This window comes from Perissodus microlepis, chromosome 12 (genome assembly GCF_051167445.1).
Source record: "Perissodus microlepis isolate ML-2025 ecotype Zambia chromosome 12, ASM5116744v1, whole genome shotgun sequence".
In the NCBI taxonomy this organism is placed as follows: domain Eukaryota; kingdom Metazoa; phylum Chordata; class Actinopteri; order Cichliformes; family Cichlidae; genus Perissodus; species Perissodus microlepis.
This window is the reverse complement of record NC_140472.1, coordinates 17,778,688-17,795,795: the sequence shown is the minus strand read 5'-3', so window position 1 is coordinate 17,795,795 and position 17,108 is coordinate 17,778,688.

Below are 17,108 nucleotides of genomic sequence, written 5' to 3'. Positions count from 1 at the left end.
CAGTACCAAACTATCCCCCAAATCTTTTACTTTTTACCTAACTGTGTACAAAATCTTTTATAAAAGCACTCATTTAATGAGAAACACTCACACTACACACTTAAAGAATTCAACCTGGTGGCTGATTAAAGCAAAAGACAGAGTGACATTGACATCTAGTGGAACCAGGTTGAATTACACATCAGTCCTTCGTTACTCTACCTCCTCCTTCCATAATGATTATTTGACCTGGATGCTTCACATTGCAACAAGCCGGGACATTCCTCTGCATTCATTCAACCTGTTTAACTTTGTTTTGTTTTTTTTAATTGTATAAACACTCAAAGAGAAAAATAAACATTTCTCTATTATAACTAAACCTACCATTTTATCCTAATGTCTCTACAGACAGGTCTTAAAAGGTTACAAGAAGCAGCAGGTCATGATTTTTGCGCATTTTTATCTACACACAATGGTGTGGGCTGTGTTTGCGTGTGTTTATCTCTTCTTATTATTTTCTTTGACTTATCTCTGTCCCGCTCTGTGTGTGTGTGTGTGTGTGTGTGTGTGCGCGCGCACTGAGGTGGTGAGGGGGCTCCAGCCTCAGCCAGAGTCTATGGAACCTGATACTTGATGACTCCTCATCACAAGAATGTGAGTTTCCTTCTCTCGGAGCGTCTGGCCCGACGCCCGGCCACATCTCCATCTGTATGTGTTTGTGTGTGCATGAGAGTGTTACTTGTTGCTATTCCGCCCCCTTTTCATGAGTGGCCCCTTCAGCACAGGGAGACATTCTTTGTGTGATGCTTGTTCGATTTGTTTTTCTTTTGTTTAGTGAGAGCTGTTCGCTCATGATCAGATCGCTGAAAATGCATTTTAATAGTAAGCATGAACAGGGCCTCAGTGTTTTGCTAACCCGCTGTCCCTTTTATTTGCAATGCTTTGGAAGGAAATTAAGCCAAATAGTAGAGTTGTAGCGACAAAACAGACTCTTGATGGCTGAGAAGAATTCCCTTTAGAAGGTATGTAAGTGTTATTTCATGGTGAGAGGTATGGCAGTTTTTAAATTATGACTAAACAGAGGACTAACATAAACAGCCATATTCATGCTTTATAAAATATTATTGCAGGCCTCTATTGGTTCTGTCACCTTGTATAAAGTGATGCAACTTCAAACTTAAAGGTTATTTCTATTTATTTTGTAATTTTGTTTTTAAATCCTGTGCTGTCTGGCAGCTTCTGCAATCACAATTATGATCTGAATGCACTGTTGTGCCAAACATTTTGCTTTTCCAAGATCAGCTCTATAAATTCTCTATAGGCTTCTCTTGTTCAGGTGTTTCTTTTATCTGTTTATTTCTTCATTTCTCTTTGTGTTGTTTCAGTTATTACATTATATGCAGTATACAGTATGACAATGTCCAAGGCAAGACAGGCAAGGAGAAAAAAAAGGAGGGGGTAGGAGAAGATGTAATAAAAGGACGGAGTACAAATAGAAATGCACAATATATCACCATCTGCCGCACCTGTAAGAAAAATAAACAACACCTGGAACACAACAATTTGAAAATGCAGATGTACATAAATCAACAAAGTTACTGTGGGGTGTGTGTGTGTGTGTGTGTGAGAGTGAGAGAGACAGAGAGAGAGTAGAGTGTGCTTGTGTCTTTGTCATGAAATGTATTTGAAAAAAAGCTGTGAAGCTGCAGAGGCAGACAGACATGGATCCAGGAGAACCGGGTCATCCGCAGCACCCAAGACTACCGAAGACCTGCGGCCACATATCTTGGTGTCATCTGTGCGCCCATCCCAGCAGGAGAAGGAAGGAATCCCCAGATGGTGCGGCCACAACCAAAGGGTGGGACTCCCAGAAGACCAGCGGCCATGGGTAGCAATCTCCACTAGAGGCCGGCCATACCAGTGCAATCCGAGATCAGGGTCCCTGGGGTGTCAGGCAGCCCAGTACCCTGCAGAGCCACCCCCCCTGACATGGAAGAGATCCAAGCCACCCTGGACCACCAAGGGAGCAGGTCAATGACCACGACAGCCATGCGCCCTGGAACCAACAAGCACCTGCATCCCAGGGGGGGCAGCAGCGGGGAGGGTGAACCCCTCCCTCTATGACCACGTCCAACAGCCATGCACACTCTCTCATACACGCAGACAAACACACCCACCCACCCACACACACACAAACAGGCCATTCACTCACTCGCTTACACACACCCATCCTAACTTTAACTGTTATTTGGTGTTATCCACAATCATTTGAAAAAGCCTGGCTGTTTCCATAAGAATTAAGTGGGTAAGTAGCAGCCATGAGCTGCTAATCAAACTTGATTAACTGATCAGCAGCAAGTGTGAGCACATCTATAAAAACCGTTTTGGCACTTTGCTGCTCTGGCTCACTCAGATGTGTGTTAACACAATGCCATAATCTTCCCAAGAATGAACAGCAAATTCACCCCAAGGTCAGATCGCACAATGCTCAGAGAAATTTTAATAAATCCAGGAGTCACATTTTCAACTCTATGGGCCCTGATTTTTATCTTAAATGTTAAAAGTTCAGGACTGTACAATTTAAAAAAACAAGACATCTTCTTTTTAAAAAGAAGATGACAGCAGGGCTTAGGTTTGCCAAGTAGCATCTGAGGAAATTACAGCACAAACACCTCATACCAGCTGTCAAACACAGTGATGGAGGGGTGACCTGATTGAAATGCTGTGGTGGGACTTTAAGAGAAGACAAATGAATGTCCAGAAACTTCAATGAACAGAAACAATGCTGACAGCTGCAGTGGTTAGCATTGTTGCTTCACAGCATGAAGGTCCTGGGTTTTTACATGTTCTCTCCGTGTCTGCATGAGTTCTCTCCAAGTCGAACTAGCCAAGAAAACAGTTTTGCTACGAATAATTGCAAGTCTGTACAATGTGCTCTAAAGTGAAAGACACCTCTAATTCTTATGGTGCACCACTCACTTGAAAAATGTGCAAATGTGTGTGTATGTGTTCATGACAACAACTTCCCAGCACTTTCTGCATTCCTGACATATTTGTGCTGTGCTAAAAAGACATAACAGGACAAAAATGGTCAAATATTTAAGCTCCTTTGCCTCCTCAGGAGCGTCAGGAGGAAAAAAAGGCATATTGTGAAGCCAGATTTTTTTAAAAAAACAAAAAACATTTAAAATCCTGTGTTTCATACTGACTGTTTTTATCAAGGTGAAACCAATACAGTTATCAGTTTTCATCCTCAGGATGTCAAATACTCAATTACCAGACTGTAAAAATATTATTTCTATTCAATTTATTATTTACTTCTTTGTATTGACGTTTCATGAGAACAAGCTAGGCAAGCAGTGCTTTGGTACGTTTTATAGACGTCAATTAAAACATACTAAAGTAAAGTGATCCCTCTCCTTTCATCTCAGACAGAACTGTCTTACAGCTCCTCACCTGTCAATGAATATGTGCATCCGTCCTTGACATTACTGCCATTTTTAAACCGCTTTTGGATATTGTTGCTGACGTCTGTGCTTATTTTAATCTTATAGCAAAGTGTTGTTGTCTTTGTTTCTGAGGTCTTGTGTCCATCTCGTGTTAACAATTATTGGAGCTAGGCAAACTGAGCAGCATCTTGTTTCTGGTGGTTTGCCCGTGCATCATGGATAAACGGGTCTTTGACAGGAAACAGGGGCTGTGTCCAATGTTCCCTCTAAGCTGCGCATGTGCGCAATTGCGCACTGCTGGCACGGTCTCTGCGCACAGAAAATCTGCTGTTGCGCACAAAAAAAAATCTAACCTGAATTGAAATTAAAATTAATACTTTAACAATTCTGTTTTGCAGTGTTAGTCAGTAAGTGACTAGCTGCTCCCGTATGGGATTAGAACGATGCCACCTTATCCCATAGTCCAGCCAATAATGCGATTTACATTCATATATACGCAGCTAATCAACGTTGCTGACAAGCTATGACAGCGTCCTTATGTGCCGACACCAGTGTTTTAGCTAGCAAAGCGGCGTGGCTGATGTGGAGTGAAGCCACGTTTATGACAACGTGTACAACCATTGGAGATGTGAGCAGGACAGACGTAACAATGGACGGAAAAAGTGTGTACTTTATTCCAGTTTTTAAATTGTGTTGATAGGTCACGTAAAACCAGAGTTACGATAAAAATATGCAATGTTTGGTTTCCTTGCTGAATACTATCGTTGTTTATATTTACTGCCCGAAGAAACGGTAAAAACGGCGTTTTATAAGAAAAAAGGCTTGAAAGCGCTCTCCGCCTGTGAGCAAAAACAAACTCCACCCCCCTCTCCCTTTCCTATTCGTCCAAAAAAGTACCATGTCGACCAATCAAAAAATGACATGGCAACGTGGCATCCAGTTGTTAAGAAACGGGGGGAAGTTTTTGAGAGATTTGAGACGTTTAGCGCAAATCTTATGTAGTTAGTGTGTAGTGTAGTTTTGTTGTGTGTGTCAGAACAATGAGGCGACTGCTGAATGTTACAGGTGTTACAGGAGTGATACATCTCCTGTTGTCAGGCCTGCAGGTATCAGGCTGTTGTTCTCCTTTATCTCATAGTGGACAGAAATTATTTTTTGGAGTGGCACAAATAATTTGTGTGGCATCAGATTTGATGCAGAACAGCTGATTGTTCTGTAAATAGTTTGAAATGTTTATTTAAAAATGCCTTGGCTGCATTAAAAAAAATAGCTGCAAAAAACTTTGTTGTTTGCCAAACTGAGTTACTTTTTTGAAGAAGTAACTATATAATTAATTGCCCAGCATTGGTCATTATATACTATATTTTGCAGACAGAGATTTACAGGACTCTCTCCCAGACCACAGACTCATACTCATAATACAAGTCAGAGCTTTATAAAAAAAAAAAGAAGAAAAAAGTAAGTTGTGTTTTCGAAATTGGAGTTCAAGTTATTTTTACTTCCAATAGTGTTAACATACTACACAGGTCAATGACTAGATTTTTTTAAATTTTTTATTGTAAGTGGGCTAAAGCAGTTAAATAAAAGTAGTCTAACATAAATGTAAATGCTGTAATTTGATTATTTTAATAAACCATGTAACTTGGATGGATTAGATGCCGGCGTGACCACAGTGCACACATCTGATGTCGCTCACAGTGGTCCAAGGGATCGCTCAGGAAGTTTGTGTGTTCGTTCAGACACATGAAAAATTAGAGGGAACATTAATGGCTGTGTCCCAATTCAGGGTCTGCACGCTTGAAGTACGCGCACTACGCGTACTACGTACGGTGCGTACTATAAGTACGAGAAGTGCGGAAGTGAGAGGCCTGTGAAATGGGACGGTCTAGCCTTCGTTGCGCTGTTCAGGTTGCCTAGCAACCATGACACTAAAAGCGAGAAACGTTACATACAGCTTTGTGTGACAGAAATGAAGGAGAAAAATGTTTTGTTGGTCATTCATTTTTGTCATGACATCACTGTGATTAGTTGAGTATCTGAGGCTGAGACCACGGGACTGTAAAACATGATTGTTCGGCTTCATTTCTGTACTGAACAGTCATTTCAAGATTAGTTAGTAAATAACAATTAGCTAATGTTGGTCACGAGACTAAAATCATCTCACTGTGGTAGTGTAAATATAATATGGCCAATATTATAGTACTGTCAGATTACTATGATATATATATGTATAAAAAACACCCATCTCGCCCCTGCGGGCGGTTTATCCTTCAAGCTCGGGTCCTCTACCAGAGGCCTGGGAGCTTGAGGGTCCTGCGCAGTATCTTAGGTGTTCCTAGGACTGCGCTCTTCTGGACAGAGATCTCCGATGTTGTTCCCGGGATCTGCTGGAGCCACTCGCCTAGCTTGGGAGTCACCGCACCTAGCGCTCCGATTACCACGGGGACCACCGTCACCTTCACCCTCCACATCCTCTCGAGCTCTTCTCTGAGCCCTTGGTATTTCTCCAGCTTCTTGTGTTCCTTCTTCCTGATATTGCTGTCATTCGGAACCACTACATCGATCACTACGGCCGTCTTCTTCTGTTTGTCTACCACCACTATGTCCGGTTGGTTAGCCACCACCATTTTGTCCGTCTGTATCTGGAAGTCCCACAGGATCTTAGCTCGGTCATTCTCCACCACCCTTGGGGGCATCTCCCATTTTGACCTCGGGACTTCCAGGTTATACTCGGCACAGATGTTCCTGTACACTATGCCGGCCACTTGGTTATGGCGTTCCATGTATGCCTTGCCTGCTAGCATCTTGCACCCTGCTGTTATGTGCTGGATTGTCTCTGGGGCATCTTTACACAGCCTGCACCTGGGGTCTTGCCTGGTGTGATAGACCCCAGCCTCTATGGATCTTGTACTCAGAGCTTGTTCTTGTGCTGCCATGATTAGTGCCTCTGTGCTGTCTTTCAGTCCAGCTTTGTCCAGCCACTGGTAGGATTTCTGGATGTCAGCCACCTCCTCTATCTGCCGGTGGTACATACCGTGCAGGGCCCTGTCCTTCCATGATGGTTCCTCGTCTCCCTCCTCTTTCTTGGGTTTCTGCTGCCTGAGGTATTCACTGAGCACTTGGTCAGTTGGGGCCATCTTCCCAATGTATTCTTGGATGTTCGTTGTCTCATCCTGGACTGTGGTGCTGACACTCACCAGTCCCCGGCCCCCTTCCTTCCGCTTAGCGTACAGCCTCAGGGTGCTGGACTTGGGGTGAAACCCTCCATGCATGGTAAGGAGCTTTCTTGTCTTTATGTCAGTGGCTTCTATCTCCTCCTTTGGCCAGCCTATTACCCCAGCAGGGTACCTGATCACGGGCAGGGCGTAGGTGTTGATGGCCTGGATCTTGTTCTTACCGTTCAGCTGACTCCTCAGGACTTGCCTGACCCTCTGCAGGTACTTGGTGGTTGCAGCCTTTCTAGCGGCCTCTTCATGGTTCCCATTCGCCTGCGGGATCCCCAGGTACTTGTAACTGTCCTCTATGTCTGCAATGTTGCCTTCTGGTAGTTCAATCCCCTCAGTTCTGACTACCTTCCCTCTCTTCGTTACCATTCGACTACACTTCTCCAGTCCGAACGACATTCCAATGTCATTGCTGTATAGCCTGGTAGTGTGGATCAGTGAATCGATGTCTCGTTCACTCTTGGCATACAGCTTGATGTCATCCATGTACAGGAGGTGGCTGACAACTGCTCCGTTCCGTAGTCGGTATCCGTAGCCAGTCTTGTTAATGATCTCACTGAGGGGGTTCAGGCCTATGCAGAACAGCAGTGGGGACAGAGCATCTCCTTGGTAGATCCCGCACTTGATGGTGACTTGTGCTATGGGCTTGGAGTTGGCCTCTAGTGTTGTACGCCACATCCCCATTGAGTTCCTGATGAAGGCTCTTAGGGTCCTGTTGATCTTGTACAATTCTAAGCATTCCAGGATCCAGCTGTGGGGCATTGAGTCATAGGCCTTCTTGTCTGGTCTTGCAGTCTCGGCTGACTGTTCTGTCTACCAGTAGCTGGTGTTTTGCACCTCTGGTATTCTGGTATATGTATATATATATATATACATATATATATATATATATATATATATATATATATATATATATATATATATATGCTTTACAACCATTCGCACATAAATAAGTGACGTCATATTGAGCACTTACTTTTGACAGTTCACTCTTCGGCCGCTCCCTTCTGCGGAAAAATATCCACAACCACCGCCGCGCTATGAATTGTGGGATATTTGGGGAAATCGACGGCGCATTTGGAGTATGCATTTGAAGTTTTGTTTTGTTTTTTTGCATTTGAAGTACACTTCGAATTGGGACAGCCGTCGTCGCCTGGCGGTGACGTAATCGCACTTAAAATGCGTACTTCAAGCGTGCAGACCCTGAATTGGGACACAGCCAGGGAAAACCGGAGGGTGAGGCAAGCTGCCACTGGGTCAGCTTTTGCTGCTCTGAGATCAGTTACAATCTGCGCCTAATATGGAAACTCTGCTACCATTAGCAACTAAACAAGCTTCAGTGATTTAACATTATAACAGATGAGTTTTCCTTTTGCTAACGTGCTTGGCCATCAACAAGGATAATTATAACCATGACAGCGTGGGGACAGCAGCTCTGACCGTGTCCCATCTAATAAAACAGGCAAGTTGAGCAGGTGTAGGCTTAGCCAAAAGTTTCAAATTAGCATCTGTGAGAATGTCTGAATGTAATAAGTTTAACTGGCAGGTTTTTTTTTTTTTTAAATAAACACATTTTAATATACCTTAAAAAAAATCAAATATAGGTCTGTCTTTCTAAACTTACAAACAACTATTTTTTACTATATATATGTTCCTCACTGGACAGCACAGGCATATGATTTATAGAATATAATGCTGGACATTTAACAAAATCTAAATTATAGTATTAAATTATATAGTAAATTTATATTTAAATAAATGAGCTCAACCCTAAAGTTATGCAGCAGTAATATTAATCTATTTAACACTAATGGGGAACATTTTTCTGGATTATAATTATTTTAACTTTTCATAATTCAGTTTCATGTGTAGTGAGGTGTTCTCCTAATGTTTTATTGCTTCTTTTTCTAAAGTAATGGTTTGAAAACAGTCCTCCACTACTTTGTCATGTTTACCTAATAATAATTATTCTTTGGTAATATAGTAAATATTTATTCAGCTATAGTAGTTATTATCTCTACCTGCATTTCTGTAAAAGTCACCGCCACCACTGGTTGCAGGTAAGTCGTCCTTTCTTTTATAAAGTCATGTTGCACAAAAATCAGCTCTGATACCTCGTGCATGGACTGTTTTTAAAAACTGCATTGTTACTGGATTTCTCTTGCAGCACAGATATTTCTCATTTTAATTGCATGCATTATTAACATATACACAACATGGTACTTCTCATAAAGTGTAGAGTCTCTATCTTAATATTAAAGCTGTTGTCACTAAAACCCTCCAGTATCAGAGACCTGCTCCCCTACACACCTGTAACACACCTTCAGCGCCATCATGCGACAGTAAGTCTTAGGTGCATGACTGTTGTATTTATTGATTAACTCAATAGTTTGAGGAATTGCAAGGGAATGAGTTCTTACTTGAAGAAAGCTGTTATATTATAGTCCTAATGATCCGTGGCTTGATGTTGGGAGTCTGAGACAAAGCCAGAAGGTCAAGGAAAGGGTGTTAAAACAAGTTAATTTGCAATTAATTGCAGAAAATAGTTTTTTTAAATGATGGCATAAATTACTTGATTTATAGTTTTATGGTTAATGACCAAAATGACTCCTCAAAATCCTAAAATGCTGACAGTAAAATACAAAAAAAAAAAAGAATATGTGGAAATAGATTGAGAAAGAAAAACATTTTGCTTTTCAGGTTATTGAGGATCTTGCAAAACATAACATACTCGCTGAAAAATGTCTGGTCAAATATGAGTCCTGCAGAAATCATTCAAGGCTTGTTTATTATCTATGTGGGAAAGATAGAGCAGATCAGATACCACTGATACTGCTGTGTGGTGTTTTTCTCTACAATTTGATGTGACCACAGATATTGTCTGAGAAGCATATGTTGTTTAAGGGCAGATTAGATTATGAAAGATTACCACAAATATTCTGCTTTGCTGACCTTTTACTAAAATGCACAGTTGGGTGAGCAGTGTGTTGCCATTTTAGACTTAGAATTGCAATGCTCAGAGCTAGCTGTGCTGATGTGTGGCATCATACATAGACAAGCCTTGAGGCTAAAAGTACTATACCTGACCGCAAACAAGCAATGAATGAAGCAGTTAGCACAATAAACTTGACAACACTTCTTATAAAAAACCTCCAGCCCTCAAAAACACAACTTCAGTGTTGTATCACCGCACAGTGCACAAGCTATGAGAGCATTTGTAGACACTTAATTTGGGGGTGGGGTAGACACCTCAACAACTCTGTCTTCTGATGGACATGGGTTTTCACTCCAGAAAAGTCTGAAAAACACTTATGCAGATATTTTGTGTACTTTAAACCCAAAGCTGTGTGCACACTGGAGTTATGAGAAAGCTTGTGCAAGGTTGTACTGTAAGTGTGTGCATATTGTTTAACACTGCAGAACAATTAAATTCAAGAAAAAACAAAGGCTATGGGCGCTCAGACTGTTCAAGTGAATAATAAACACAAAATAGCATGTTAAAGTAAACTAAATCTGCATTCTGCCACAAAATATCTGTATCTACAGCCGTGCAACATGAATTATAAATGACTTTTGGATGACTGGATGAATTCATCTGTTGTTCCAAAAATCTCTGACCAGTACTTTGATGTTTCCATTTAAACAAAAACAAAACAAACATTATTCTGGATGCTGTTCGCTTTCTTTAACATTCAATAAACTGCAGTTCCCAGAAACCCAGACATGATCCAGCCATTTGTTCGTGTGTGTGTGTGTGTGTGTGTGTGTGTGTGTGTGTGTGTGTTCAACAGCCGGAGAGCAAGGGAGAGCCGCAGGTATAAGGGAAAACAAAGGCTCGCTTGTTCACAGCGGTACTTTATCCTCATTACACTCCTCATTTGTTTACACTGTTAAGTCTCTCACTTCCTCCATCCTTCACTGCCCCCCTCCCCCACCTCCGATTCATTTAGTACACAATCTGTAATCAGTGTTTACACTCTTGACGCCCTTCGTCATGGCATGAGCTGCAGCTCCGACATGTTACTGTAAATTTGTCTGCCGTGTTGGCGGAGCATGCGACTCACAAACATTACGCATTTCAGGAGGAGAATCACACCTAAAGAAAGTGCATTTAAGCTAACTGTGAGGAAGGTGAAGTAGTCTTCATGCAAGAAAGGATTAAAAGAAAAACAAAAGCATGAGTGGAAGTATGCTTTGGTGGTGCTGGAGGGGTTAAATCTGTCGGGGCGAGGAGGATGAGAGTTAAGACTACGCAGAAGAATTAAAATCAGACAGACGGAGAAAATGGGAGCAGAAGGAAGAGATCAAGAGGACGACAAAGCAAGGAAAGAAGAGAAAGAGGCCGAGCAAAGGAGAGCAAAAGACAGAAAGTAATTGGTTCTATGATGGCTTCCAGCTGCATGGCGCCTGGCCAAACCAACTTTTGATATTATTCAGACACACACAGACACACACACACATTCACACACTTTTCGAGGGAGTTGTGAACCATAAACATTAGATCTCAGTAGTTTGTGACAATATATGTTAGGAACTGTGACATGCTCGGTTGCTCAATGTGAAAAATCCTTTGTGAGATTGCAATAATGACCTGTTCCTCTCAGTAACGAGCAGATTCCTTCCTGTGCTCAGTGCTGAAGGTGTGCAACATAAATAAAATGCAGTCATACCGCCTGCAGGATTGAGGGGCCAAAAATAATTCTGTTAGAGATGTATCTTTGCAGCAGAGACTTTCCAGGTAATTCATCTCCCCCTAAGGTGCAGATAACCAGCGTCTGCATTATGAAGGGAATGATATTAGGCCAGTAGCTCACTTCAGTAATAGGAACATAGTCTGTGTTTAATAGAGACAGAAAACAGTTAGCTGATGATTAAAACTTTTTTATATGCTGTTGTAATGAGTCTCTTGTGAGTTGTTGAAAGTCAGCTGGAGACGTCAAACTCCCAGCGACAAAGACTCTCTGACAGTCGATGTAAGCACATATGGGCAGATGTGATATACGCTCGCGACGATCTGACTGCAGGAGGCGTGATGTGACATCTGTTTGAGAGACAGTAAATTAGCAAGTTTGCCTGCAAGTGAATCGTGTCAGTCAAAATAATTTATCCGCACACATCACACTCGCATAAAGAAAACAAACATGGCGAACAGTCGAAGAAGATCCGTGTTAACAATGGCACTGCTCCGAAACGCTGCAAATAATCGATTAAAATTAATTAAGAGGTGACAGACATTTCAATTTGTATTTAAAAAAAACAGAAACACGGAAAAATCAGCCTGCTTTTCGTGTGGGCTTGTTTCCAAACAGTTATGACAGTGTTAAATTAGCTCGTCATGCACACAGACAGATGGGTTGCCAAAATGAAACTAATATTAAATCGCTGAATACTGTATTACTCAGAACATCACAGCCTTGAACAGCTCCCCCTTATTGCTCTCAGGATGACACTTTGGCATTTCCAGTTAAAGGACAGGTTTTTTTTTCTTTGTTTGTGGTTTTGGGTTTTTTTTTTATTTGTAGATGTAAAAAGGAAGTCCCTTTTTGATCGGGTAAAGAACAGCAAGAAAGGGGGATGGTTACCAAGTATTCCAAATAAACTAGGATCAAATGTATTCAATTAAAACTCCCAACTCAAAAAAAACAACAACTGGCAGGCAAAAACTAAATAAACAGCTACAACAGTCTCAGCAGAAACTTTGATCACTGGTTGTTGCTCTCGTTGCTGCAAGGTGAAATCTACCCTGGATCCAGCCTCTCTGTTGTGCCAGTAGCTCATTCCGGAGGATGCAGTTCCATGACTTTTGAGCCCTGGGATCATTTTTTTAGTTCCTTCCTGCCTTCCTTCCTTCCTTCCTTGGTTGGTTGCAACCCTGCCCATCTGTTCCCTCTGCTGTTTGTCCCTTACTTTCCCTTTTTGAAGAGATGGACTGGACAGGTGTGATCCATGAGCTGATTGTTAAGACATATAGAAAAGCTTTGCAATGTATATCAACGAATGAAACTACAAATAAAAGCAAATACAGCAAAATTTGCCTTAAAAGCAGAGGATCCCTGGTTCAGTCCTGGGACTGAACAAATCTCATTGGGGCCACATCACGAAGGGGATCCAGTGTAAAAACTGCCACCACTGTGGTGACCTCTTGTGAATACGGGAGCAGCCGACAGTCACGTCTTCTCTACTTTTGCTGTGTGACATAAGCATTTTCAAAGTCAGTGTCACAGGGAGCAGGAGGCTTTACAAGTGTGAACATGTCTTTCTTTCTTTTTTTCTTACTTGGAAGGCAAAGAAGAAGAAATAAAAGGTGGAAAAGTAAATCTGTCTACCAGTTTAACAGCTCATTTTCAGTTCTAGAGTCTACAAAGAAAATCTCTCTAATTGATATGCAGCTAACCCTTTGTCTTACACTGAAGGTTAGTCACGGGCTGTTCACTGATACTGTAACTCCTAAAACAAGGCTTCAGATGGCTAATCCAAGTCTTGAGTCAGTAAAGCCGTCTGCTGTTTGACATTCTCACAGCTTCTTGCTCTCTCCCCCTCCATCCCCAGTTGCCTGGGGGCTTTATCCACTAAGTCTAAACATTGGCAGCTCCAATATTTTAATTCCTTCTTGAAAACTGATTTTTCCCCTTTATGCCTCATGCTCATCTGTTTTTTATGTGGCCGTGACCAAGACTATAATGTTATTAGAGTCCGAGTTAAGACAAAAGCGCCATTTGGATCAGATAAGCTTGATGAGGGCTGGAAAGAGCAACTATGAATCTGTGCGGCTTTCTCTACATTTCTTTTTCTCGCTCTCTTGCGCTGATGGATGTCATCTTCTCTGTTCTCAAACAGATGGCAGCGGTATTAGGACTTGGATGTTCAGGAACAAGAGAACTAAAATTATTATCTCTGACATTTCAATACAGCCTTTAGTGCGAGCTACCACAAGGGCTTCCAAATCCATTCAAGCTAATCTAGACCCCTCTTCATACAGCTTATCCTTCTCAAGCTTCTTCCTCTTTAAGCTCCTTGGATCACTGCTCGTCAAAATCATCTCAAACAATTTACAGTGTGTAGAGCATAGCCGCAACATAAAGACACCATCATGTAATGACATTTAAGCCCTCAGACACTGACTGGAAGTGACTGGATCCATTTCTCATGGTGTTTATACTCTCAGCAGGAGATGAGCCAAATCCCAGGCTATGGCATGGTAAATTAACATTGACTGTGGTCTTCACTTTCACAGCAATACGAGCAGTTATCAGAATCACACAATCACACAAGAGAGTCTTATTATGCATGGTAGTAAATGACTAATCTTTAATGAGACCCACATTTAACCTTCTAATGGCTCTTTATTAGACTAATGAGCTATGCCCTAGTGTGTTTGTGTGTGCGTGTGGAAAAGGAGGAAATGTGTGTGTGCAGACTGTAAGTGAGTGCAGCAGTGAAACACTAATTAAACTGTCGGATGGTGCAGCAGAGTAGGCAGGGCCCCCTGCAGAGTCTTTGGCCCCGGTAGGCAAACAGGCTTCATCCCTCAGCCAGCCAACCCAAATACATCCCAGCCCAGCTCTAACCAGAGCTCAGGAATAACATCAGTGCTCGCTTCACCCAAATATCTTCAGCCCAGTGAGGACAGATCAGATGGCTAGCCAGAGCCAGCAGCCCAGACTGAAGGCTGGACAGAGATTTTCGCCTCAGCTGTGGAGGAGATTAGCAGCTTTTCTCACACTCTATATGCACACATATTCAGGGGACACATAGAAGCACATGCATGAACACAATGAACACAAGCGTTCAGAGAGGAGAAATGAGTCTGTGTGCATCGGCTGCACATCCTGACCTATATTTAAATAAATCATTGAGGGAGGTTGTGCATGTTTTTACCATATAAATAACAAATAATACATGACACTTCTGTTGCAGATGAATTTGTGTGTGTGTGTGTGTGGGGGGGGGGGGGGGGGCACAAAGTTTGTGTTTTTTTCACATTTGGCACCAGAAGAAATACAGCATACTGTCTAGAGGGAGCACCAAAGAATAACCAGAAATAAACAGAAGATCGCATTCACCTCCAGAGTGTTCACATTTATTATATTTTCTTATATTTCTTATATTTTACCTGTTTGGGATAAAAGCACAGGCTGCCTGTGACTGCTGCTCATCCTGGAGGATGTAAGGCTACTCTCCCAGGCTTTTAAAATGGCCGCTTGGAGGCATGGAGACAGAGGGTTCCTTTTATTAATGCTACACCTTTGATTAATCTCAGCAAATCTGTTCCCCATCCAATGCCTGACAGCTCTGGGGCTGATGCAGGGACCCCAGTACACACGCAGACACACACACACACTTGCGTATGCACAAACACTGTCAGTGAGTGTTGACACAGTCCAGATGTTGGCAGCTCTGTTCCAAATGAAAGCAGGGCAGCCGGCCAACAACCTGAACCACTCTCCCCATCAAATGATATGTTTACAATAATACTTTTCTGAGACTCTGGAGACACACGCACATGTGTGCATGCATGCACAAAGACAGTCCATACACACACGTACACACAGCATGCAAGTGCATTCTCAAAGCAAGGGAAATGAACTAATGGAAAGCAACGTTACCACATTGGGTGCAAAGGCATACCAACTTGTGGTGGGACAGATGAGACCAAGACAAGGAAAGTTTGGTATAGCAGAAAGTAGAGAAAGGCAGAAAGCAGAGCATGTGACAAATAGTGTGATCAAAAGAAAGGAGCGAGTCATTATCATTGCCTTGTTTGGATCTGTATTCCCCCCGCTATGTCAGTCAGACAGAGTGAGGCAGGGGATGGAAAAATAATAGTGTAGTTATGTAATGTGCCCAGGAGGGCTGGAACTGCAACAGGCAAAGAGGGAGGAAAAACACCTCTGGTTACACAGATTGGGGCAGTAAAGGTCAGTCTGGACCTACTGTTTTCTATAGCAGTGTCACTCATATATTTCCAACCCTTTGACCTCCTTTCCATCCTCCAAAAAGTCAGTGAGAACTAATTTTGCAGGATTGAGGAACAAAAGTTGTACAATTCATTCCCACATGATAATTACCAAGGTGAAAAATAACAAGGTAGTGCAAAACTGTCAGAAACTGCACTTCCTTGAGGGGCCACTTGAGGCTGGCTCCACAGGTGAGACTCCACTGTTAAGTTTACAGCAAAAAAAAAAAAAAAAAAAAAAAAAAAGCAGATCTGGGTCTCTGCTGCTAATTTTCCCCATTAAAACAACTGTTTAACTGCTTAATCTTGTGCTTAATCAGGTCCTCTGCAGCTTTGACTGACAGGTGGCTGTTACCACTAGCTTTCAATGAACTGCATCAGAGCCAGGCTAGAGGAGTCGTTCAACTTCCTAATTAATAACACAGTCGCAGATTTTGCTGCAATTCAGCTGGGACTGCAGCAGAGTGCTTTCATTAGAGAGTCATCAGTGAAAGAGAGTGAGTGGAGCTATACAATAAATATATACACCTGCTTTTTGATTTGATATTTAGTTTCATTTGAGATTTTCTTACAGGAAAACCAACATTCTGCTTATTTTTTGGTTAATGATTTATACACATTCCCTCGATAGCTCCAGTTTGCAGATGATAACTGGATGTTTGAAACATTAGATAACCACAGATGAAACCTACACATGTGTATAAGAAGCAGCTGGTTGTGGTGGTCAGAGGTGACTGCTATCAGGTGACGGCCTCATGCCTGAAATCAAAACATCTTTTGTCTCAAAAACATGTTTGGACCATGAAATTTTGATTTGGGGTCTGAATGGTAAGTGAGCTGGTACTTATACAGATGTTTTCTACTCTAACTGAACACTCAGAGGGCTTTTTTTTTAACCACTAGCCACATTCACCAATCCAAACATATATTCATAGTGTTGTTTATTCTATGTCTTGAAGCATTTCATGCACTCACACTAAGATGATTGCATTGGGGGAAACTTGGGGTTCATTATTTCGCCCAAGGACACTTCTACATGCAGACTAGAGAAACCGAGGATTGAACCACGACCGTCTTATTGGTAGACAAACCACTCTATCCTCTGACTCAGAGCCACCCACTAAAGCGCCCATTCATTCTGGACTGCGGGGTGAACAGAAGTCTGGGCAGTTCTTCAGTGTTTAGAGGGTTTTTTGTCTGGAGCTTTAAACCATGCTCTTCCTTTAAGATTATTTTCAGTCTAATTATCTGACACATGCCCTTGTGGTTTAAACATAACAACAGCCTATCCAGGAAGTGTGTGCTCCGGATTGTCTGAGTTAAATGTTTTCATTTTATTTATGAAATGTATTTTACCTTCATTGATTCATATGCTATCATCCTGTGCATGTGCATCCCTTTATGGAAAGTCTATGCATTTCTTAAAAACCAGAATCTCTGAAAAAGAGCAGAAATAGCCATAAACATTGGATGCATTGGATGATTTCTTTCATGTTGCGT